The following is a 27,170-nucleotide window of genomic DNA, read 5'->3' on the forward strand; positions in this document are numbered from 1 at the left end:
CTATGGTCACTTTTCATCCTCCTCTAAAACACAGTCATTGGAAGCAATATAGTTCAGTCAAACAACTCCCCCAAATGCACTGGGAAGAGCAAGAAAATAAAAAGGAAAGCACCTCTGCTACTGCCTTGCAGAGACTCTTTTCCCTGCCCTTGTCATTCCTATAAACAACTTTTGATGAGGAAAGTGGGAATTTGCTGGGGTGAGTGGGAAAAACGCATCAGCTTGGAGGAGGTAAAGGAGACAGGCAAGCAGGAGCCTGGGAGGGGGTAGCAAACTGGAGCCTGGGGAAGAACAGCTCTGTCTGGAAAAATAGAGAGTACAGAGCTCCCTGGGATGAGGATGTGTAGTTGCTGCCAGTGGGCTTGGTGGCCCAGGCTGCTGTGCCAGAAACTGAGAGCATGCTGTTTCCTACAGAGCATTGTTAAATCAATCTTATCGTTTTCTCTTTTTGTCCAACGTATCTTTCTTATTCTCTATATATCATCTCTGAAGGTCTCCTCCATGAGTGCCAGGGGGTTGAAGGACACCTTAATTAACAGCAGCAGTAACGGATGGCAGCGAGGTAGCCGCACGCATCGCCTTTCCTGCCCTGCCATTTCTCCGGTCAAGGAAATCACTTGCTCGTTCTTTCATCATTTCCTCCCTCCCTCTCTCCCCCGTGTCCTGACTCCCTGCCCTGATTCAGAGCTGGAAGGTCTGCTGGTGGTAGCCGTGGTGGCTGCGGGGAGGAGGGAATGGGGGGAAAAAGCAGAGGGAGTAAAATAAGTGTCAAGGAATTCATTGTCTGTTCTCCACCTGTTGTTATTCTGGTCCCAATCAACCTGCTAGCCAGGCTGGAGCCAGTGGCCATCTGGAAACACTGCTCTGTTTATAAACTTGGCATGAAGCAGCACTCCCGGGCCCTGACCTCCCACACAAATCTGGAAACAATTAGAGCGAGATGATAGGCAGGCAGGCAGGCAGGGAGAGGAGGGGAGAGAAAAGGAGCGTGTGAGAGAGAAGGCTGCAGAGAAGGGGAAAAACAGGCAGGGAGATGGGGAGTGTGGAGAAGGTGGCAAACGTTTCTGAGATGCAAATATTTATGCCCACCATCAGAGATGACTGGCTCGTTAATTGTTCCCTTGCCAAAACAGCTTTTCCACAAAGGCTGTGGCATGCCTCTTCGCCTTCCCCAGCAACACAGCTTTTCCAAATTATATTTTATGTTTTAGGCTACTAAAAGTTTGCCTTTACTGCTCCTAGGAAATTAAGATGGGTCTGTTATATCCGCATACTCGGGCCCATATGCATTTTACACACGGTTTCCAAGCATTGCAGCTCCCACCCATCTTTATTAGGAGCAATGCCTTACTCTGCTCCTCACATAGCCTAACACACTGCTTTCCAGAAAGGACGGCTCCCAGTCTCCAGCTCTCCGGAGTGTGGGAGTCATTTGGGTTCAGTTCTCTCAAGCCTTCTCTTGCTCCACCCTACCCACCCACTCGTATTGCAACTCATCATCATCTTGACTGTGAAGCCTGCACTTCTCCTAGTCAAACCAGACCTCCAGTCACTGCGTAACTCCCTTAGCTCAGCTCCTCTTTGGATTTTGGAGCCCCTCCCAGCCCTGCTCTTTGCTGCACAGGTAGGCAGCCTGCCCATTGTCAACCTGTTCCAGTGGAGCCTTGAGGACAGCAGGGAAGAGCCACAGCTCATCAAGAAACAAAACCATGCATTTCCCTTCCTGGATACATGGTATAGGCAATTCTGTCTGTGCTTCTGGTGATTTTAATGTAGCTCATACAGATGCCAGCACGTTACTTCATTTCTCACAATGTGCCCTTTCAGCACTAGAGCTGCTGGAGCAAGACTGACCTTCACTTCTGCTGCTAAGGGGAGGATCTCTTCTGGCTTGCCTGACAAATCTGTTGCTTGTACATCCTAAGAAGACAGGCACTGTGTGTCAGGTGCAATGAAACACACTTGTTCCTAGTGTATGCAGCTGCTGACTGAGACATGTTTTCTCTCAGAGTGCAAGCTAGTGTGGGCCTGGATGGCCACACTGAGTCTGCTGAGACAGCTGGGCTTGAACTGGAGTGGCTGAGCATGTAGCATTACCCGCACTATCTTGTTTCTGCTATTTTCTTCATCCACCAGCCTTGGACCTGGGCTGGTGTGCCTTGCTCCTGAGATGCATTAAAGCTTTATCTGCCCTGGGATTTTGCTGTAAAGCTGTAGCTCAGAATGGCCACAGTCAGTTGTGCTCCTGACACAGATGTCAGTGGACTTGCCCCTGGTGCATATGATGGCGGTGTCTGGCGCATCAGTTTGGAAGCTAGAGGGCTGCCCCTGCTATGTTCTGCTGACCACGGTGTGGGCATGGCCCAAGTAAGACCAAGACAACTGGTGATGGTCATAGAGCCAACAGCTGTAAAGAGAAAGAATGTTCAGAACTAAATGTTCCATGAGGATCCAAGGGCTGTTTGAGTTTCACAGCTCCTAAGGAGATGTGCATTATGCAGCAGTAGTTGTGATTGACTGGGAGAATGATTGTGCCTGCAAGGGAGGTGTGCAGTTCCAACCTGTGCCATGCTGAGTAACAAAGTCTCAGTTATCCAGAACTCATTCTCTGAAATGGGGAGCTATCACCATAGGACACACGCTTGTCACATCTATGGTTTAGTTCTTTGGGGTGCTGAATTCTTCTGAAAAGTGCTTACAAGGATTATTTCTCGCTGAGGGAGATCAGTGATTCAGACTTGTTTAACTGAATGAAATATTTCTATCATAATTAGTGCTAATTGGCAGCTTTGTGTGCAGCCTCAAGAGCCAGTGATTAGCTAAACAGAAGGGGGAGGCTGTAAGTGCGTGCCTATTCCATAGATAAAAAAAGGTCAATTACTGCTAAACCAGCACTTTTCAAAACACTGTGCTCATGTGCTGCCTCCTTCCCTTACCAGAAATTTGTGTTTCACAACAGCTGGTTACTTTTCTCAGATTTGCAGTAAGCATCAAGTTATGACGTTGATGTCTGGTGTGGCTATTCCTATGCTGACCCACTCAGGAATGCATTTTGTTTTGACATGACCTTAGAAACTTAAAGGAATACAAAATGCACAACATGTAGGCGTGTAAAAATAAATACAGGGAACCCACCAGACATGTGAATAGCAAGGAGGCTAGGAGCAATTCAGCCATAGGGCTAAGAAACAAATGGTTTCTTTATGTGGCTCTGGCTGTTCAGTAGCTGTACTTCAGAGCGATGTAATGGGTTTTAATGTACATAAAAATGTTCAATCTGGTAAACCAATTTTTAGACTCTTACACAGTCTTGTTGAAATTGGATTCATTTGAACTGTAATATAAAATATTATGTTTACTTAACCCTTGTAAACTGATCTCCTTTGTCTTCACAAACTTGCTGGGCAATTAAGGACCTAACATTCCTTCCACAGTTAATAAAATTTTGCATTTTTCTCTCTATTCATAAATTTAATTACACTCAGGCCCAGTTAATCAACATCAAACTTTTTTAATACTGATTTTTTTTTTTAAGATAGCTTTTGGTTGAAAATAAATATGAAGGTCAAGCATCGAGGCTTTGTTATTTTATTAAGTTCCTAAAATCAGCACGCATTTTTCCTGCACGCAGTCCTGCAGATAGTGCAGCATGAATTGACTGAGGTCTGATTGAACCTCTGATGCAGGCTTTAAATCATGTCAGAGACTTTGCTCTTTGTAAAAGGTGATAATCCATTTCTGTCCTCATTTTTGACTAAAAGTCCCACTGATGTGAATGGCAGTTCAACATTCAAAGCTGCTCCTCTGTTCCTCTCTCTACCCATTTCCTGAATTTTCATCTGTCTAGCACCAGGCCCCCGGAGACATTTCATACAGGCATTTCTATGTTACTTGCAAGTGGGCAAGAAAAAACGGCATTCCATATGGCCATTAGGTAGTCTTTTTGCTACATGTACATTGCATTTCCCAAGGCTCTCAGGATTTACAGAAATCCTTGAATGGTACGGTTGATGTTGATCAAAGAGTCCCAGATTCAAGAATTTATGAAGAAGGATTTTGAGGTTTTCTGTCTGTAATTTTGTAGGGAATACAGTGGCTGGTATAGTGTTTATAAATCCTAAAGCTTTTTCTGGAAGTAGCTGGTAGGTCTGAGTGAAATCCCTTTAGAGCCTTAAAATGTGATATAATTTTGCGTGCATTTTTGTTAATTAAATTAATAATGAACGCCTGGCTCTTGATTTGCTATGCATAGATTGTTGAACTCCTTGGGACCATTTCACCCCAGTCTCACCGTGGAATATTAAACAAAGTGTTTGGTGAGAATTTTAACTAAAACTGAACAGTGAAAGAACATACTATGTTGGAACTTCAGCTTTCACCTCAAAGCTGATTAATGACTATAGAAGATAAATGTAAAAGATCAAACCTATCAATTTTAGAACAAGGAGCAATAACAGGGCTGCCATTCCTTAAGTTCAGGCTTCCTGCTACTCAGTAAGGCTTATGATGGCACTTTGCTTAAAGTTAAGTTTTATCACAGTGAGTTTTCAGCTGTGAATCAGATATACCTTTGGACAATTACACATCTTAAATGTATAAATACAATATTCTGGTGCAACTGGAACAGATGTGAAGCCATGCAGAGTTTTGTCAAAACAGCTACTGAAACGAGGTAAGGAGGTATGAGACCCTTATGTGTTGTGTGTGCGCGTGTGTCTGTGTGTGTAATTTAAGATAGTTTCACCCTGATGAAGCATCTGTGCTTCACTGGGGTGCTGCTTTTTACCCATACATCTGCCATGACTGATGGAAGCATCAGCAGCTCGAGTGCCTTCCTCAAGGTTATGGGCTGATTCAGTGCCTCCATCTCAAAACTGGATTTCAGCACAACTCTGACTTGTTGATAACATTGCCTCTGAGCTTCAGAACTAAAGGCAATACAAATGGCTGCATATAGTATAACCAGTACAGTGGTTTTTTGTTGTTGTTGTTGTTTTTCTTTTTAATATTCTCTTTTAAAGCAGTATGTAGAGAGAGAGGACGTGATGAGAGGCTAGAAAGGGAGAAAGTAAAAGAAAGTACTGTTTTCTGTGTTCAGAGAATGGTAACAGGGACGTGTATGAGCTGCATTCATGCCCAGACTGTGAATACACAGCTTGCACATTTCAAAGTCTTTCCACAGAGTGCCTTGTAATCGCTATCCTCAGCATCCTGTTTAAGAGGAGCTATTAACTACTTGCAGTACTTTCCTTCTATTTTTCGGTAAGATAATATGAGGCAAAGGCCAAGAGCTAACGTCAGGATCTGTCCAAAGCACTTTTTTTTATAAAGAGCTCTGTTAGTCGATATTTTTGAAGTGGCAGAAAGGAAGCACCGGGGCAGTGTCCTTCCTGGCTCTGCACGGCTTCCTGCATGCTTCCCTGCTGGAGCGTTAGTCAGAGCCCTGCAACAATTCGTGCTCAGCCTCCCACGCTATCGTCTGCCTGGCTTTGATTTTCTGAACTCGTGCTATCGGCCGGCCGGGCCGCTCTGAGCAAGCAATGAGTGTGCAGGTGGCAGTGCAGAGAGCCAGCGGTGCGGCAGAGACGTCGCTGTGATTCAGAGATTGCAAAGGATCCGCGTGTGCGTCTCTGAATGCACCTGCCTTAGTGCTGCAGGAGACAGCATTGCGCAAGGACCCAGATTAAAGTCTGCAGGGCTCTTGGATAAACCTCTTGTGGTTTTAAAAATATATAAAAAATTGGAGGTGACTGATTGCTGACTAAACTCTTTTCACGCGCACATTTCTCACATCCTCAGTGATGAACTCTCTCCAAACTTCTTCCCACCTGTTTACAGCTTGGCTCTCTGGGCCAGGTACTGTTCCCATTGGCACAAATGCAATTCCAGTTACCTGATGTAAATTAAAACCAGTTGGGCTACTCAGGCTTCCCATCATTGTAGTCACTGTGGAGCCACAGTTTGTGAATGGAGTGATGTCTAGCACTGTAATATCCTGCAAATGGTGACGGAGATGCTGATTTTGCCTCTAGCAACAGCTGCTAAGAAAGGCAGAGAGAAACCATCCCAGGAGCAGGAGGAGATAACGAAGGCTGTGTACAAGGAAGAGTCAATCAAAGAACCTTGGTTATCTCTAGGTGTTTGTTCACTGAGAGAAGCTGGGATTTGCAGGCTTTCTGGTTTTCAGCCCTTTGTGGATGTGCTTTTTATCACATTTTCTTTTTAAAATATATAATCAACTTTTTCTTTTACCTTCTGATATCTTAAATGTTAGCAGCGTCATCTTAAGAACCAGAGTAACACAAGCCCAATCTTTGTCTGTTCTCTCTCCTTTTAAAATTTTTTGAGATACTCCTTTGTCAAAAAAACAAGCTATCTCCTCAAGGAGAGCAATGCTGCTTTGATTCCTTTTGCCACTGCAGCAAGAAACTTGCTTTTTCCTCCCTTTGGTAGTAAGGAAAGTCTAATAGCTTCACAAGAACTTATTTCAGGGGAAATGATTGGTGAGAAACAAGGTATGGAAGCAGGAGAATCATAGAATCATAGAATTGCTCAGGTTGGAAAAGACCATAATGATCATCAAGTCCAACTGCAACCTAACCATATTACCCTAACTCTAACAACTCCCCACTGAATCAGTCAAAGGAGGGATGAAGACAAAATGTTGCTGTTACCAGAAACACTTGGCTCCTCAGATCAGCCAGGGTCAAAGAAACATCTGTGTTCTTCTTTCCACTTACATATAGATATATGGAGTATAATTTGAATAAAAAGACTCAGCAGCTCATAAGAGATCAGAGCTTTTGGCACCTTCTCCCTTATCCTTTTATGAGCTCCCCTTGTTGTTCGCAAGTCAGCCGGCATTTATGCATATCTCTGTGAAGGGTTTTGCAACAGTATGTAGTTGATTTTTGTAGTTTTGTGAGAATTAGCCATTATATGACACACACACACACACACACACACACACACAAAAAAAAAAAGAAAAAAAAAAGAAAAAAAAGCACCCCAAAAACATTCAGGGAAGAGTGGATGAAAATCGAAGTACTCAGTGTTTTTATATTATCAAAATATTTACTGAGCAGCTGTCTAACCGGATTCATTGCTGCTTGTTGGGTCAATACCTTATTTTCTTGTTAGTTTTGATACAGACAGAGAACTGCCCACGTAGCTTTTCTACTGGGAATAGTTTGCTATGCATTTAGTGTATTCCCAACACAGCCTAAATGTCGGTATTATTATAGTAGCTTGGACATGTTCAGAAATTAGATTAGTTGGGTTTTGATGAGCGACTACTGTTGAAGTAATGCAAACAGCCTATATTTAAAAAAAAAAAGAAAGAAAGAAAAAAGAAAAAAAGAAAAAGTTTTTTCCAGCCTTCTCTGACGGTAAGACTTCTTTGGTCCATCAGCTTACTTTTGTACTCATCAGCTGCTTTAACAGCATTTACACTAAGCCGTGTAAACTGCAGTGATGGTACATTTTTCCCTTCTCAGGCTGAGCCTTAAGGTTCACATAATGTCCCCCAAATTCCTGCCAGGTGACCTCAGCCTCTCTATTTCTGCTTCTTCTATGGAAGTGCTTCGCATTTTGTGGAACGTTTGAGATGCGTGGCTCTGCTGAGTTACATTTGCTGTTAATTCAGAAGAATCCATGAGCTTTGTGAAAAAACGATGCAGAGAAAACTCGTGGCATATGGTATCTGTTCTGCTACTGTGCTCACAACTGTGTCACGTTCCTTCAGACAGTTGATGGTAACTGTCAAGAAATCAGAGCTGTATTTTTGTCATTGTGTATGTTCATTTTTCATTATTTAATGATAAAATTCTTCAGTACCCCAAGGTACTGACAGCATATACAACTTCTGAAGAGTGCGTTTGTCTTTTGTATTACCATTTCATAACGCTAAAGATGTTAACACAAGGCTTCTTTGCTTCTTTATATGTAAAAATAGCCACTCCAGACTCTGTACATGACTGTGTTTAGTGGTGGGGAAGAATTTCCCTGTATCCCAATGAAAAAGAATGGCAGAAAAACAGAACTAGGAGTGAATTTACTAGCTTTAGCTCCCTGGCCCGAAGCTTCTTACCTTGAACAGTTCTGACAGGTGTCTGTACAATCTACCATAGAATCATAGAATCATAGAATGGCCTGGGTTGAAAAGGACCTCAAAGGTCATCTAGTTTCAACCTGCTTGCTATGTGGAGGGTCACCAACCACTAGACCAGGCTGCCCAGAGCCACATCCAGCCTGGCTTTGAATGCCTCCAGGGATGGGGCACCCACAACCTCCTTGGGCAACCTGTTCCAGCGTGTCACCACTCTCTATGTGAAAAACCTCCTCCTAATATCTAACCTAAACCTCCCCTATCTCAGTTTACAACCATTCCCCCTTGTCCTATTACTATCCACCCTCGTAAACAGCCATCCTGTTTATACTCTCCTTTCAAATACTGGAAGGCCAGAATGAGTTCTCCCCAGAGCCTTCTCTTCTCCAAGCTAAACAAGCCCAATTCCCTCAACCTTTCCTCATAGAAGAGGTGCTTTAGTCCTGATTAAGCTGCATTTTGCTTGTAAAGAGCCAATGTGAAGGCTTAGTCTGGAGACTGCAAGCTGTGGTTCTGGCGTGTTGCAGCTACAGCAAGCTGCTGCCTGCCAGTGCTGCTTTATTAACACTTGTTAACACAGACTAGCATTTCTCTGAGTCTCTCCTTACTTTAGCAGCAGGACCTGCCTGCCCATGTCATGGCACACAGTGCTGTGTGTCAGTTCTAGAGGAACTGCTGTGAGGTTGGCCATGGAAAGAGGTTCACTGCTTGGCTGTAGTGTACCTTCCAGCAGCTTTTGCTTCTCAGAAACAGGTATATATGACTTCTTTTCTTTTTTCTTTTTTTTTTTTTTCCTAAACAACCCTTTAATTTTCTTTGTTGTTGCAGAATGGCAAAACTTTGCTTTATGTTTCCTTGGCATTTGCCAGTTTCTGCAGTGATGTAAAAGTGGTGTTTTTACAAAGAGTAACACCTGTCATGCTTGAAAATCCAAATAATAAATCATGAAGCTTTTTTCTTTCTTTCTTTCTTTCTTTTTTTTTTTTTTTTTTTGCTGGGCTATTTCTGCCTTAGTGTTGTGTTCTCTGTGCACTTGAAAGAACATGTTTCCTGACCACTAAACACCTTTTCCGCTTCGTGTAAGTTGACTCTTGTGTTTGCAGCACCAGAAAAAGTGAAATCAACCAAAAGAAGGCAGGTTTTGTTTTTTAAATGGTCTGTAGGGCACAGATAATTTATGCATCATCATCATCAGGTTACATAGGAGTTTTCTTTCTTTAAGTGCAAACCGATTTCTTGAATTCCAAAATAAAATCCCTGTTTCCAGCAATAACCAGATCTTTCCATTCTGCATGTACTGCCTCAGGAGATCCTCCTTTACGGAACTCTGATTACAGGAAACACTCATTTTTCCATGAATTTTCTGCTGCCTTTTAGTGCTTTCATCCACTCTCCTTAAACACACGTTAATTGATATTTGAATCATAGAATCGCCTGGGTTGAAAAGGACCTCAAAGGTCATCTAGTTTCAACCCCCTTGGTATGTGCAGGGTCGCCAACCACTAGACCAGGCTGCCCAGAGCCACATCCAGCCTGGCCTTGAATGCCTCCAGGCACGGGGTATCCACAGCCTCCTTGGGCAACCTGTTCCAGTGCGTCACCACCCTCTGTGTGAAAAATATTTGGTTTGATTATTTATTTCCCAAGCCATAAAAGATCTTCCTATAGATCAGGTTCTGCAGCAGGGATCTCAGATATAGAAAGGGATGTGTTTTGTACCATCACTTCACCCATTAACACGAAGATTTCAAAACAGTTGTCTGAAGGCAGGCATCGTTCCCTCTCTGCTGCCCGTTTTGCTGTCCCTGGGGTGATCCACCATCTTCTCACGACCACTGAAGGCACAACAGTGGTGGCTGTGGGCATTAATCCTGGAGTTGGGCTGGATGTGGGGAGCAGCAGCATGTTAAGAAAAAGAAATAACTTCTCCGATACCCTATTTGTGAGCTTTTAAACTGTTTGTGCTCTGGTCAGAGCTTGCGCATTCACGATCCAGCTTCTCTGGCTTAGTGCTGCAGTGAAATCATAACTGTGCTCTTGACACTCTATGCTGTTGCCAGCACAGAAATGATCGTGATATCACAAATCCACTAAGGATGGGCAAACTACTACAATAAAAATAGCAACTGCCGTGAGCCTGAGCCCAAATTTTGAACTCCCTCTTTCCCCCCTCTTCCTAAAGCTAGCATGAGTTCAATAAGTACGTCCCTGAAATTAATCTTGTGGACTCTGCAGTCTTGGCTGTCTTTGCTGATCCAGCTGCTGTCCTCAAGTCTGACAATTTCCAATGCTTCCCTTGGGTTAGAGGCAGTGAGTACATTTTGGGGTATACCTTTGACCTGCGGAATGCATGGGATGAGAAGACATCAGCCAGCTGAGCCCAGACGCAAACGTGCCAAAACTGAGGCTCCCCTGATAAAACAGTGCTTGGACAGGGGATCTCTTGGAAGTCAGAGGGAAGGAACTGTTTTAGGCTGGGGGGTGGGCTAGAAGGACTCTGTTTATGTTGGGAAGAAGACAGAACAGAAGAACAAGATTTCAGAAGATTTCCATAAGCCCCGGATCATCCAGATTGTCTCAGATGGAAGCGTGAGTCTGTAGGGTGAAAGGAAACAGCATTTCCCCATCACCTTGCACACTGTGCACCAGTGAAAGGAAATTGCACTGTAGATTGCACAGACGGTTTATCTTCGGTGTACCTCTGTGGTGGGAAATTGTCCCGGAGCATGCATAGGATGAATGAAAACAGTGTGACTGATCCCATGAGGGCTGTGGTGCTAGGGACGCTTCAACATACCAAGGGGGTGTATATATATTTACCTGCATACAAATATATATGTAGATAGGGTACTTGAGAAATCCCCTCTGCATCTACTCAGGACATATGACAAGAGCTGTAAGCTGTACCCCAAGCAGGTCAGGTACAGAGCTATACAGCGCTTTTGGAGCCATGCAGCTCATGGATGCAATGCAGCCACTGCTCCTGCAGCTGTCTGCAAAAGCTCAGCTGCAGAGGGAAAATGGGTGTGCAAGAGAAAGCAGCTTGTTTTTGGACGCCACTGGAGTGAGTAATTAGCGCCTCTGCAGAGACTAATGAAGAATGGTATGGGAACGGTGGAGGAAATTCATAGCTGATTCCGGTGCACTTGTGAGCTTTGCAGAGCATGGAAGTTTCTCTTTAAGCCACGTACATGCTGCAGAGCAGGCGTGTGGGAAAGGTTACAGTGAATTTGCCCTCACATAAGGATCACTTTGGAGCAAATAACAGTCCCAACATGAGAAAATGATTTCAAGACATGAGAAGCTGAAACATTGTTCAAGGACTTGTCAGCTCCGCTTTCTGCATTTCTTTCTTCGTATGTTTAGCTTAGGTAGTATTTACAGTTTTAAGCATTTGGTTTATTGGCCACGGTGTTCACTTTAATCAAACGATTGCACGCTGTATGTGCCTGGCTGCTGTCGGCATTGCATGTAATTAGGGGGTAGCTGTACAAGGCTCTCCCAGCATGAAATGTGCTGGCCTTTAGGAGCCACGCTTCTTCATCACTCTGGTGTTTAATTGCATGCCAAGTGTGAAAATGAGTCTGTTCCATATAAAAAATAACTGTATATACACCGTGCCATTGATCTCGCCTTTCAAAATATGGTTACAAGCAATGCTGAATAAATCCATAGCAAGTACTCCTGAATGTTTTTCCTATGACTAATGGAGGGTTTGCTTGTGCCTGACAGCAAGGAAGGGGGCTGCCAAGACGGGGGGAGAGGAAGGAGGCAGGATCCCAGGGTGATTCCCATGGGTCTGGCAAGAAAAGGAGACTAAACTTTTTTTATTTTTTATTTTTTATTTTTTTGCCTTGGCAGTCTCCTGCTCGGTGCCAGCACTCAGCAATGCCTGGGGAAACATTGTCCCCTCCCTCACAGCTCTCTCTGACAGTTTGCAGCAGTCACAGCTCACAGAGGGGTTTTGCTATTACTTGTGAGAGCGGTGATGGAGGCAGTGAAAAAGAGTATTGCTGGGGCAAGAGAGTGGGCATTTTCTTAGCCTTGGAGCCTCTCCCATGGAGGCTCTCTGGGCCACCTCTGCTGAAGAGGACATAGCTGGTGTGAGAAACACCTACACTGCCAGAATCCTTGTTGGTCCCCATCACAGTGCTGGAATGTGTGATAAGCTGGGGCAATGGCTCTTCCCTTCTCACTGCCTACCTCAGCCACAGAGAAATGGTTGCTAGCATGGGCAACCTTCAGAGAGCATGGGTGGGTCTCACAGAAAGATACAACAAGCATTTGTTCATGCACGTGTTTCCTGAGTTATTAACCATCTATTTTTGATTCTGAAGGATGTCTTTTTGTTAAATAGGTATGTGTTCCCCCAACACCAAAAAAAATTTATTCTTGACTGTGAAACTAAAGACTCTCCTAGATTTACCCACATATTTCTCTTTCTTCCTTCATGCCATAATACTGTAAGTAAGGTTCAGGTGCTCGGTAACAATTTTTCAAGGGGTGGAGAGAGGCCAGCGCATTTCAGCACTGTTAGCTGTGCATGTGAAATTCATGGATGCTAAGCCATTAGAAGTAAGCTGTGAGGCCAGTCGTTTGTACCTGCAGAGGACGAGTTTGATATTTTAACCGTAATTCAGCACTGTGTCAGAAGCTTGGATGTTAGGCTGTTGTTCTGCATGGGGTAGGTTCAGATGGAGGTCATGGAAGGATCACTTCCAACAAGATGCTCTTTTCCATGTTCAAATGCTATCACAGTAAACCAATGTAGATACTAATTACAGTGGTACAAGGATGCTGTGATTGTAGATGTATAAACTGGGGAAGCTAAAGCTCAGGTATGTGTTCCCCATACAATGTTTTGTGCTCTACCATCTCAAGCATTTACCAAACACTCCATATACTTTGACCTTCTGTGTCCTGAATTCAGAATATTTTCCACAGAACAACATGTGTTTGGGTAGGAAGGCTGAAATTAAGCATCAGGAATTATAACTGAACTGTGTGTGTAGCACATGGTTTCTAACACGGCGTTATTTCGGGGAAATTAGAGGTAAATCAGAATGTGCTGGGCTGATAAACTAAATATCTTTCCATAAAATGTTTATCTGGTCATGAATTCTTTATGATTTTTTTAAACTGCCTATTTTAAAAAGAACAGAAATTTCTCCTTCTCCTTAATGCTTATTCATCTCTATTGATATCTGTATTCATGTATGATCTGTAGGTGAGACCATCCAGTTCTGGGTGTGGAGCTTGATTCTCCTCAGATGTCTGAGTGACCACATCCCTCTCCTCTTTTCCAAAGTTCTGTAACTCATCTGAACGAGTTCAACACTCCATTATTTATTCTGTTCACATCTCTCTTTTGCTTTTTTTTTTCTTTTATGCTGGACTTTCTCTACAGTGTATTATTTATTTCTGAGACTAGAGGTGCAGATTTTGAAATCACACTTTTTTGAATATTTCTTTTAGTGGTGTTGAGAGCTTGAGTGCACTACCAAGATGTCCAAATTGCTGAGTGGCTTTGGCACCTGAATCCCTTTGTAAATACAATTAACATCAACATTTCTCAGGGGTAGGATGGAGAGATTTGGGAAGTAAAAAGTATAGAAGAGATTGAATAAATGTGCATACTGTGTCAGCTTCCAGGTTCTGGCTAATCTGCTCATCATGAAGTGTAAAACAGATGATTAAAACTCACCTCTTCCAGTCCTAAGACTGCTTTGTGTTGGCCTGATGTCTTGGAGTGAGGCTGCTGGACTTGTGCTAGTTACCAGTATGCTCAAGAAACAAGGACAGCGGCTGATTGCAGAAGACACACTGCTACGCCCTGATTCCTCACAAAAGTAATGTCACATCTAACAGCTTGACCATATGTATCTAAGGCATCACTGACCAAATCTTCCTCAAACGGTGAAGAAAAATCTGTTGGGAAAGCAGTCATGCCTCAGAGATGCAATGTAGAATCTGCCACTTAATTTTTTTTCTTTTTTTTTTCCCCTTGACTTCAGGAGAACTCTTGGCACAGTTTGGATCAGTGATATTGGTATACCTAGAAAAGTTAGTAAGTTTACTGGTGTGATGACCCAGGCTGGACTGTGTGATTCTCTATTGCCCAAATGAGAAACAGATAAACTTTATTTGTCTGAGTTTCTCTCTTGGATACCTGGTTCACTGGATCAGATTGTTTTATAGCCGAAGTGTTGTTACATGAAGTGGTACAGTCTGAAGAATAAATCATTGGCATTGCATAAATAAACTGGTCAAAATTCAATACAGAGTGAGGCAAAAGACACCGTTAACACTGTCAATAGAGTATGACTATAAATCTTACCCATGGCTACTGTCCCTATTTTGAGTCTTCCCCATCTTTTCTCTCATTTACACGTGATTGCCAGTAACATTGTCTAATTTTTTCAGATCTGTTATTATTTTACCTATACATTGCACATCTTGTATAAAATTAAATTATGCTCTCATGTTGAGCAGACTGTGGAAGTGTCCGTGCTATTGTCTTCTTGTGAATTGATAAATGCTTCTTTGAGAACATATTATAGTAATTTAATCCCTTTAGTACTTTCTAATTTTCCATGGCAGTGATTTTTACAGAATATACAAAAAGCAAAAATATTTTTAGATATTATGAATCTAAAAATATCCTCAACTTCTCTGTGGATTTTAACATCCAAAAACTTGTTCAGTCTTTCAGTATTGGAAGATGACCTGGTCTGGCAGAGAAGTCAGTGTAGTCAGATTGAGGTTGTGACACACTACATGCATTTACTTTAAGTGAAACAAACATTTTCTTCTACAAACACAGGATATAACAGCATGTGTGAAAAATATTTATATTATCCTAGGCCTTTCCACTGGCATCAGTAGAAGTTCTGTGTATGAATGTAGGGGATCTTGCATTTCAGCCAGCCTGCAGACTTCTACACATAGAAAATGCAGTGTTTGAATCAGATTCAGAGGGTGTGAATCTTAATTGAGTTTCTTGATGTTTTAGTGATGTATAGCCATAAAATATTTGGTTTCATTAATATGTTCTATTATTTAGAATATGGTAGCATCTTTCAGTAGATTGATTTCATAAAACAAATAGTTTGATGAACACACAAAGTAATTGAGTCTACTTTTTAAGGGATTTGTAACTTGCTGTTGACTTAAATGGATGTAACTGAAGGCTGAAGAATAAATTTCTCCTTTATGAAAGACCAGAGAAATGGCACAGGAAAGAGATATATGAATTCCCTCAGCATGTGAAAATCTTGACCCAGAATCTGAGATGAGGATCAATTGACCCAGATAGCATTCTTAGCAATTTAAGAAGTCTACCTCCTTCATTTATGAATTGCAGGGGATTTTCCCATGCAAGTTATTAATATAGAAGCTTGTATCATTGTTGTTCTTGAGACTGTCTTGTATTATCACTGTACTGAAGATCCCCTCACAGAAAACAGAGAGAGATGGAGAAAGAGGCACAGATAGGCAAGGTTTCTGTTAATGGCTTACCCAGGACATGCAGAGGGCTTTTACCAGAGTGGAGAGTTCAATGGAGACTTCTGATCCCAGGCTACTAAATGAGCCTTTCTTTCTGAGGTTTAAGTAGGGTAAAGGGACAGAGTACGTTCATCATCATTTCAAGCATGTAAAATGCATTACCATGCTCAGTGTATTATGCCTGCTGAATCCTTCCATACTGCTGCATTTAGCCTGGAGAAAAGGAGGCTGAGAGAAGATTCCATTCATATCTAGAACTACCTGAAAGGAAATTGTGGGGAGATGGGAGCTGGTCTCTTTCCTCGGGGAACAAGTGATAGGATGTGAGGAAATGGCCTCAGGTTTACATGGGATACCATGAAGAACATCTCAAAAAGCCCATTAGAATGGGCTGCTCAGGAAAGTGGAGGAGTCATCATCCCTAGAAGCATGCAAGAGATGTGTGGATGTGACACTCTGGGACACAGTTTAGTAGTGGACTTCTCAGTGTTAGATTGATGGTTGGACTTGACAGTCTTAAGAGGCCTTTCCATCCTAAATGATTCTATGATTCAATGATTATGGGGTCTCCCTTGACTGCTACTGAAAGGCAGCAACTCCTTGAACTACCTCCCATTTGTAACTAGTTGTATGAGTGCTCTACTCTGCTTCAGGGCAAAGTCAAAAAGGAAAGCTTAAATTCTTTCTAAAATATGACCATCTAATGTGATGACTTACTGTGTGCATACCTACAGTCCCTTTTCCTATGATTTCTGTCAGGATGAAGATGTGCAGGAGTCTTCTCTAAATAGGTTTAATACAGGCTGGGGCAGGGAGACAGTCTTGGCTCTTCAGAACCCTGGTGAATAAGCAGCTTAATTTGTTCTCTGAAATAATTTGTAAACGTATAAATTGCTTTACCATCTCCCCAAGTTTCACAGGCTGTTACCACAGTCTCAGCATTGTAGACCAGAACATCCTGGATACTCTGTTCATACATTTACCAAAGCAAGGTAAGAAATAGATCGATATATCAAAGCAACATTTCATTTATAACTATTAGAATTAGTCAGCTTGGAGCTTAAACCTACATACTGTACTATTATGACTGAAACTCAGTGGAAGTGGGCCTGGGGTCATTTATTTACTCATTAACTGTTGTCATGGAGTGTACAATGCCAACTATATTTTGCCACATCACCATTCTTGAAAGTCACACAGAGGAGAGCATGTGAAAGTGTTCTGTATTAAAAAACAAAACAACATTATTTCCAAACCTGCTAAACTGGCATTTTATTCTCTACATTATTGTATTTGGCTACTGTTTATGGATGGAAGAATCAAGAACCTAAAATTTAAAACCTTGTAGAATACCATGGTATGAAAACTTTAAACTCATTTAAAGGTTTTATTCCATTTTGGAAAGTGTTAGACAAAGAGAGAATATTTTTTCCTATGAAAACAATATTGGGCTAAGATGACATTCAAAGTAAAAAATTTTCATACCTTCCAGGAACCCCCACGTTTCTCCTATTTTCCCTTCCAAGTTATAAAATTATCAGTTCTTCTACATAGCAGAAATTAATCCCTTTCCTGAGGGTCCTCCCTGTGCAAGGCATAAATGTGATGTACATAGTCCTTTGCAGAATCAAGACTGAAATTTGTCTTCCAATGAAAAATTATAGGAGTGTCTTTGATGATTAGTAGTATCAGATATAAGAGCTAACATCAGGCTTTGGCTAGTGGAAGATGTTCATTGCAAATGACAAATTTGTTCTATGTAGCACTACTAACATGCACTTGAAGGCTCTGATTTTCAAAAATTGCCAGCTTTTCTACAATATTTGTAAGAAAATGGAGTTGAGCAAATGCTAAGAACTTTTGAAAACCTTACTGTACTTGTGCTAGCCTCACTCACCAAGACCCACACTTCATTGTGAAGTAAGGAAAATTCATTTTTGGTGGTATTTGAAAGAAATCTTCACCCCATCCTTCTTCTCTCAAGGCCTCAGTTGGAGTTTCATGACCATTTGGGGTACTATACACCAAGAAAGATATAAAACAGTTGAGAAGGGTCCAGACTAGTCTAGACAATCTGAGATATGGGAAAGACTGGAAATACTGAATTTATTTAACTGGAAGATGAGACTGAAAAGAGACTCAATATTTAAACACATGAAAGATATGTAGAAAGGGAAAAGAATAAACTGTACCCCAGAGTGATTTAAGCAATATGTTCAGAAAACCTTCCTGATTGTAAAGGTAACAGAGATCTCAAATGTAATATTTAAGAAGGCTGCAGAACTGCCACTCACTACAAGAAAGATATTGAGGCCCTGGAACATGTCCAGAGAAGGGCATTGAAACTGGTGAGGAGTCTGGAGCACAAGTCTTATGAAGAGCGGCTGAGGGAGCTGGGATTGTCCAGTCTGGTGAAGAGGAGGCTCAGGGGAGACCTCATTGCACTCTATAACTTCCTGAAGGGAGGCTGTGATGAGGAAGGGTTTGGCCTCTTCTCCCAGGCAACAGATAGGACCCAAGGAAATGGGCACAAGTTGTACCAGAGGAGGTTTAGATTAGACATAAGGAAAAACTTTTTCTCTCAGAGGGTGGTCAGGCACTGAAATGGCCTGCCCAGGGAGGTGGTGGAGTTACTGTCCCTGGCAGTGTTCAAGAGGCATCTGGATGAGGAGCTATGAGATACGGTTCAGTGGCTTGTGGTAGCAACGGTAATGGGAGGATGGTTGGACTAGATGATCTTGTAGGTCCTTTCCAACCTCATGATTCTATGATTCTACGATATGCTATACTGGAGATGTTTAAGAATAGGTTGTATGCGCACCTTATCAAGATTAGCTTGAACTAAATAAATTCCATCTTGTGTTGGGGAGAAAAGTTTTTTTTTTTTTAATATATATTTTTTCAAATCATCTTTTGACATCTTTTCCAACATATTTTCTCCTGTGCTACATGGCAGAACAGGGTATTCAGTAACAAACGGAGAATGACTTCCAGGAATACTGTTCTTGCTGAATATGGTGCTTGGGTAAAAATTTGTCCCTAACAGGAAAGGAGTTGCATATTGATACACTGAGGCATTGAAACTGGTGAGGAGTCTGGAGCACATGCTATGGTGTCATGCAGAGAGCTGGGCTGTGAAGCAACTGAGACAGATACCCAACTTAGGCAAGTAGGCTGAGTGAAAGGAACAAGAAGGGGACAACCTAGAGTCAGTGACTTGTTTGTCTCATTCAAACACTAGCAATGATGAGAGGGAAGGAGCTTCATCCAGAGTATTTGAGGGAAGGTTGGTAACAGAGATATCACAGGATGGAAAACTCCAAAGAATTAAATGGAGAACTGAGAAGAGCGTCCAAGGGACAGATGAAGATTCATAAAAAGTAGATATCAATTGTTACATGTCTATGAACATTTCAGGAAATAGATTTGTGTTACATACGCTACTCTGGCCATCATCTGCATCTTTCCTCTCCTAGCTAGACTGCCCCCACTGTTAAATCACATTGTCTTGCTTTTTCTTTCTTGCCAGCCCTTGAGTACTATAAGCTGTGTTTAAATCAAGGCTTCAAGACATGTGAAATATATAGTGCTCCAATTCAGCATGTATCTTAGTACTCAGGAAGAGAGCCTGCTGCTCATGTTATTGTCTACAAGATGGATTGTGCTGATGCTCCTTCAAGCTGTGATTGAAGAGAAACCTGTCGTGCACATACAGGTGAAAAACATGAGCGTGTAGCACAAGAAACCAGAATCCAGTTTCACACTGCTTGCTGCAATGCTTTTTGTAGGCATGGAGGATGGACAGCCTGTTTCCCTGTTCCTCATGGAGCCTACTTCCATGATGCCCAAATCCTTGATGGCATCTAGGGGACATAAGGCAACCAACTCAGATTTGCCAATCCAGTGGATTATACTGACACCAAAAGTTAGCTGTGTGAAAAGGAAAAGTCACTATACCTACACCCATCTGTGGATTTAGCCTCACATGGTTAACTGTAAATAGCTAGCTTGCTAATGCATGGGTTACTAATTTGTTGGCTTAGTATGTTCATGATAAGATATGAACATACTGTCTTTTCATTCCTTTATGTGATTGTGTTTGTGAATGATTACCGATAATTAGAAGATATTTTCTTTTTCTTCTGAACTTTAATTAAAATTTAATAAAAGTTTGACCCTTCTGAAAATCCAGACTAAGCAGACAACTAGCTCAGCATTTTGTTTCATGTAATTGTTCTAAATTTTTAAAAATATCATGGCTAAATTGTTCCTTCTCTTCTGCTTTTTTCTCATCCCAGAGATGTATGCTACAACATATTCTTCTTTTTGACTCCCAAACTCACACATGACTAATGTGAAAGTAATGGTATATTTTCACGGTAGTATGAAATATTTTGGGTGGTCCTGGAGGGTAGGAGTACTGCACTGGGGAACAAACATTTCCTAGTGGTGAGGGTTATTATTAGAATAATTAAACTTACTACCTGACTCTGTAGAAGCAGATTAAACAAAACCCATTGTGTATCATTTTATGCCCTGAAATACACAACTAATAAGGGAATAAAATGCTCTAGCAATCAAATTAGGAACAATCATCATTTGGTAATTTCAGTTGAAACTAACCCAAAAATTAACAACTGATTTACTGAGAACCAAATGCATTATGAAACCTTTTCAACCCACATCCTGTTCAAAGTACTATGTGACATGAAACTTGGAATACACCAAAGCTGTGTGTCTTTAAGAGGTCCCTGGTGTAGCTATATTAATAGGCTTTTTGTTGTGCTACTTCTGGTTTAATTTGTTCTGGACTTTATTAAACTTCTTTAAAACATAAGCTTTATTAATCTCCATTTATAACAGACACCCGAGCATATGCCAAACTATTCCTGGAAGACTGAAATGCAGGGTAAGTAGAAAAAGTCATTTATTAAACAAGAAGTACAAGAAGTATTTTTTAGTTTTTTTTTTTTTTTCTGGTTAGATCTGAAGAAATATCAACACGAATTTTATTTTAGAAAAATAGATATTGGTGTCATTAATGAGGATTTTAAGATAATATGTTCTTAGTTATATAGTCCTACTTCTCAAACACTGATTATTTAAAAAAAAAAAAAAAAAAAAAAAAACTTCCTCTTAGTAACTTTTTTTCCTTTTTAGATGAGAGATGTAATCCTCCAAGAACTTTCAGGATTCTGTGAAGAAGCTGTTGAAGTAAGTAAGCCAAGAGACTTGGGATCTAATCCTGCCATCCTTTGCACTTAAGTTCCTTCATCCAAGGTCTCCAGTTGCGGAGTAGCTTCACTGCATTGACACATCAAAAAATCTTCCATGAAATTGGAAATGACAAGGTTGCCGAGATACCGAAAGCTAACTGTTTATGGATTTTCAAGTCTCATGTTGCCTATCACTTGCAGCATGTGGAAAATTATCTGAAGAAGTGGAAATGAAACCATGCTTTAATGAGATGACATGCTACTTCACCACTAATAATCTCAATGGGAAAGCAAATACTAGGCCTACTGGCTACAAGTTACTATTTTCTGCAGTTCTAAAAATTGCTTTTTCTGATAAACAGGTACCATTAATGTTCCACCAGCACCCGTAATGAAACTGTGCGTAGTTTTGCTGTGTTTTTATCTTTGATTTAGACTGCGAACCATATGTAACATTTGGAAAGAAAAATTCCCCTTTCTCCATGAGAAGCCCTGACATGTGGCACTCATTTAGGCAAAGAATTCATGCAGAGACATGGAGAGGTCCTTATGATTTTTCATTTCAGTTATGAAATATGCCATTTTTGTTAAGCAATCTCATGCCTGGAGAATCTCCTTCTTATTTGTCTAACTTAGTCCCTTCCAAAGTGAAGACATCTTTCTCCAGTGTACGTGAAGAAAGGAGACATTCATGGCTGAATGAGGTGTAAGGAACATGGGACAAATGTATTTTACTCAGTGAAGAAATTAAAAAAATCATATTCCAGTCTGTAAAAATGACCCGCCCTATCAGGTATTAAGTGTGAAATTATTTTTCCTCTCTCCCATTTTCTTCACCTCCACCCCCTGAAACTTCTAGTTCCAGACCAAAAAAAAAAAACCAAACCCAAAAAAAACCCCAAAAAACAGTTCATGCTTCACGGAAATCCAGAGGAAAAAAAAGAAAAGGAAAAAAAGGAAATGTTAGGGAGGTCACCAACATAACCCACTTATACACAAGGATGTAAACACCAAAAGAAACATTTTGCTCCCCAAAACAGTCTTTTCAATCACTTCTTCAGACTGAATTGTGATTTAAAAAAAATTATTCTTTTTCTAAACGAAAGAAAGGTTTTAAACCAAATGCTTATTAGACTGGCATGGTTGCTCAGCTCATTAAGAGCTATACCAAAAATAACAGAAGACAACCTCATCACAGAGTAATGAAATCCAATTGAAACTGTTACTTTTGGCATTTCGCTTAATCTCTTATGCATACATGTGATGTCAAAGTTTCTGGATTTGAGAAAAAAATGTATTTTTTTTTCTACCTTTTTGGGTACAGCCTTTACGTTCTAAAGTGCATGTTTATGCATCATGTCCTTAAGTCTTTCCGATGTAATTTTAGGAACAAGTGTTGCATGTGGGTTACTAATTGGAAAAGCATGAAACTGGATTTTGCAACATTATGTATTGAGGAAAAGACTATCCCACAGATTTAAAAACCTTCTGCCATTTCTTCTTTTCCCAGCCTAGAGCCTTACGGCTTGGAGCCTCCCTTGCTAGTTATCAGTGGGTCTTCTGGCATGCAAGAAGAGCCAGGTTGGCATGGGTGCCAAGAGGCAGCTGGATCAGGGTCTGGGAGTTCACGATCTTCCTGCAGGTGTCTTGAATTTGCCTAATGGATGCTGTCTGCTTTCAGGCTGGTGGTTCCACAGTCAGAAATGTTGAAACCTGAGTGTGTCATTTTAAGGTGGTGTTTCCAAGATGAGGAGTCTTTTTCCTGCCATAATCTGACCGCTCCCTACTACTGTGTGCAGGAACCAGCTGCTCAGTTGCAAGGCAGAGACTGTGCATGCAGCATCAAAAAATGAGCTACATTCATGGCTATGGCCACTTGTTTCTTTGCACTTATCACAGTTGTTAGCAGTGTTTGGCCTCTTAGCCTTCAGAATTTTGTTAGTCAACCTATAGTTTGGTGGTGTGTTGTAGAAATGCCAAAGTCCAAATATATGCTGTCCTTAATCTGGGATCTTTTTGTCTCTTTATCTTTATGTCTTTACAGCACCTTTTTTTTTTTTTTGTTTTTTGTTTTTTGTTTTAATGAGGAAGAATGTGATCCTCAACTAAGAACAGACAATTCAGTGATCAGGTCTAACAACATGTCTTAGTTTGGCTTTCTGCTATAATAGCAAATTGCCAAAGACAGCTTTATAAAAGTATAGCGTCATCTCAGGACAACTAACTGATTAGGTTTTATGAAGTCAGTTGTTTATGCAAACCCAGCAAACACTGTGTTATCTACAGATTCTTCTTAAAAGGTTTTTGAATACAGCTTTGATCTCAGCATTGCAGTTTCACTACCAAACCTTAAGAGAGCCACTGTATATGGTGAACTTACATGTAAATATGTGATAAGGACTTGCCTTATCTTCTGTCTTAAAGAGGATTATATGAACTAGACCCTATGCTGTAGTTTCTCATACAGACTTTGTAAATTGTGCAAGTGATAGAAATAGTCTTTATCTATTATACTAGTATTTTGTTTTAAAATGTCTGAGAAAAAGAAAGATACAATTTTCCCAGTCTTCTGTCAATTTCTGTAACTTTTAAGTTATGTTTTTTGAGAAGCTGGGAAATAGGCAACAAGAAAAACTCTGATAAACTGAAATAGCATCTAAAAATTGCAATTTACCAACTCTGAATAATGACAACTTTAGTTTAATGGCCTGTGAGTAATGACAGAATGTGGGCAAATGTGTTGAGGAACTGTTGCTTGTGTCCATCTGTACAAATGCAATCACTAACGATCCAGATTTGGCTTCTCAGGACTAACCTCTGTGTCCTGATCCCCAATCATCCTCTTGCACAACACGTCACAGATGGGGCTGGATGACTAATTTCATTCCTGATGCAGAATGTGCTTTGCTGGCATAATCCTTGTGATTCCTAGCTGTTTTCTGTCAGGTGCACATCACAGAATGCATGTCTGCAGCTATAAATATGTATGTTGAGTCCCAGTTTCTTAAAACAGATCTACTTGCATAAAAATTCTTGTGCATCCAGTATATCATCCAGGCACATGACATAATGCTATATATCTGGACATACGTCCATTAAGTACCAGGGGAGGGCATGGCATGTTGACAGTAAGATGCAATGTTTCCCTTTTCCTTTCCTCTTCCTGCCTTTTCTCTTTAAAAAACAAAACAGAACAAAACAAAGAACAAACAAACAAACAAAAAAAACAAACGAAAAACCAAAAAACAAACAAAAAACCCAAACAACAACAACAACAAAACAACACTTTTTTCTTTTTCTTCCTTCTTTTTATTTTCCTTTTTTCTTTTTCTCCCCCCCACCCTTCCTCTTTTTTTTTTTTTCTTTCTTTCTTTCGTTCCTTTTCTTCCCCTTCCTCCTTCCCTCCTCCCCCCCCCCACCTTTCTTTCACTTTCTCAGTATGGCTCATATTGACTCTACATACCCCCTTCTGTGTGCACCAGGAGTTGTAACTGCTGAGCTGGCTCAGCACAGTCAAGAATTCAGTGCACTGATGGAAGCCCTGACAGATCTTCCAGGGGGGCTTATCTGCTAAACAGCATTTGCTTAGATATATGGCTGTGAATGAACTATCTGCACTTCCTGTCTTTGCAAAAGCAGAACACGTTAATGTGCACAGAAGACTTTTTGTTTGTTTTTCATTTTTTTCTTCCAGCAGATTTTTTTTTACTTTTTAAGGAAACTCACAGTCCACCTTTTTTTCCTTTTTTGTTTTGTTTTAATAATTTCAGAAAATTTAGAACCAGGTTTGGTGAGGTCTTTGAATCAAGATTTGAGTGGTTTATGTGCAGACCATACTTGGGATGCAGCAAAATGACACTATAATTCCGGTGACATGTTCAGTGGATATTTACAGGGAAAAAATCTGTGTTTAAATAAAATGAAGGTTGTGACACAGGCTGAAAAATTCAGGAAATCCACACTTAAGACTGACACTAATGCTTGTGTGGAAAATAGAAGGCACAGGGACTTGAGTTCTGCAGGGAATGCCAATGATAACTCTGAATTTCCAGGCTTTGTGTCAGGTTCTGTCAATATAGCATTATTTAAATGGAGTTTTATGCCTGTGAATTCACTTGCAGGATTATTTTAAGAGGAATAATAATAATAGAAAAAAGTCTTCTTAGGAAAGGTTGCTTGTAAAATGTCTGTCCTTACACATGATGGATTGGGATGGATAAACTTGTACCAAAGACAGCTGTAGGCAGCAGGCTACAGCTGGCATCAATTCCTGGCTTTGCCACATGTATTCTGGGTGATCTGAGTCAAGTTCCTTCATTTACCTGTGCCCCTGTTGCCCAGTCTGTGAAATACAAGGAACAGCACCAACCTCCTTAACGAAGCGCTTCATAAACCTGCTTTATAAAAGAGCTGTATTTGACCCAGGTTTTAGCAGGCCAGCACAGTCTGTATGAATCCATTTGCCTGTGGGAATACTGCATCCCTCACACCTCCGATGAGACACATCTCATCCATCTTCTGCTGCGTGCATCTGTACTGTGCTCCTGCAGCCTCGCAGGCCCCCATGTCAGTGGGGCTTCCACCTGGAGATCAGTGCCAGCGCAGGCCGCGGCATGTGATCCATCACTGGGCCATCAGCCTCCAGCCGCAGCACGCACAGCACCTGTGCAGACTCCTAGGAGAGAGCTGCAGGCAGCCAGCACAGCCTCCCCAATGCAGTTAGATGCTTCTTCTTTCTCCAGCTGTTCTTACAGAGGGCTTCCTCTTTCCTTTTTGTTCACAGTCTCCTCTTTCACACCTCTGCAAGGCCTTGTGCCTTTCAGGAGTCGTCTGTGAGAACTGGAGGTAATAACAGTACCATAATATCTCTGCTGTTTTCAGGTAGTGTGACAGAGATAGCTGTCTTCTCAGCTTGTAGTAGAAGTCTCCATGTAGCCCTATGAGTTCAACTTCTGTAATAATTTAGCACGAAGGAATTAATTGATTTGACGATTTGGAAAAATAAATTGCTCGAGTGCTTTTTATTCATGTAGGAACTCCATCACTCTTTTCTAACAGCAAGGAAATTTGCTAGGGAAACAAGATCATTTTGTATTGATCTGAGTAGAGTGTTTTTAAGAAGATCCACAGAAATAGATGACAGGAAATTAAGCACCAATGAACATAAATCCCTTTATGATACAATAGGAATTGCATCAGAGGAGCCACAGAGAATGCAGAACAATCTTGATACCACAGAGCAAGTAAAAGGAGAATTCAAGTGAGACAATAGAGCTGTTGATTCCCACCTTGTGAAGCAGGGCTGCTATAAGGAAAATACCTTAAGAACAACATAGCAACTCCCTCAGGAAAAGAAGAATAGTAAATATCGTGTGTTAAACTGTTACTTTGGAGATTTTCACAATCATCTACAGAATAGTTATGAAAAAGGGGCCATAACTCAAATATTCAGCAAAACTGGCTTTTGTAGCAGCATAAAGCAGCTGTCCATGATCAAGTAGTAACACTTTTGTTCCTTATAGCTTGGCAAAGTTTCTACCCTCAATAAGCTGAGCAAACAAGCTCCTCTTTATGTACTTCATAGCTGCATCAGGACTTTCCCCCTAGGATCCTCTTTGGGTGATTTGCTCCTCCTAAGCATGCTAAAATTAAGAAGGAAGAGGATATAGGAAAGCAGAAGCCAACTGTGGAAAAAAAAAAAACCAACAAGAGGAATTGAAGGAGTTGGTCTATACAGCCTGTGAAGGGAATTAGATATGGGAATAAGCAAACAATAAGAAAAGTAAGCAAATAAATCCAGTCCCTCAGTGCTGCCCGTCTGCTGCCTTTATATGCATTCACCTGAAAGATGTTTTTGCCTAAGCAACCATTTGCACTCTCTCTTATGAAATGCACCTGGGAAACTGAGGGCTCCTGGGGAGAGAGTATAAAAATGAGTCATGGGCTCCTACTGAGACCTGAAGTGGGGGAGGGGGAGATCTCTGCATTTAGGGACAATATAGGATATTGAATAATGAGGTAGGAAGAGCTTTCTGTAATGAGAAAGAGCTGTCAAGGAAGCACAGAACTCAGGGAAATCATATGAAGAGGGAGCAATCAGAAAGCTGTTGGATTGAGATGCTGTTACAGCTCTCACTAGAATTTCAAGCTTTGGGGAAATAAAAGAACGTTAGGAGGGAGTGGTACTATGTCAAGTCAACAAGAATTATAGGGAGAGAAATATATGTTATAGATTCCATCCTCTCAGCTATTAGAATCATGTGAACCTGATACTGAATCCTCTAACCTCAGCTAAATATAGGGGAATTTGGTTTATGTTGAAGACCTAAGTTGGCTTTTGC

The 27,170-nt window shown here is 41.1% G+C and overlaps 1 long non-coding RNA gene across 1 annotated transcript; it reads left to right on the forward strand.

Moving 5' to 3' along the window:
• The first annotated feature begins 20,414 nt into the window (after positions 1–20,414).
• On the forward strand, positions 20,415–20,832 carry LOC112531853. The gene is made up of 2 exons (XR_003073931.2): positions 20,415–20,522; positions 20,774–20,832. It is a non-coding gene; the product is annotated as an uncharacterized LOC112531853 (long non-coding RNA).
• The last annotated feature ends 6,338 nt before the right edge of the window (positions 20,833–27,170 follow it).

The sequence above is a fragment of the Gallus gallus genome, chromosome 2 (genome assembly GCF_016699485.2).
Source record: "Gallus gallus isolate bGalGal1 chromosome 2, bGalGal1.mat.broiler.GRCg7b, whole genome shotgun sequence".
NCBI classification, from domain to species: Eukaryota; Metazoa; Chordata; class Aves; order Galliformes; family Phasianidae; genus Gallus; species Gallus gallus.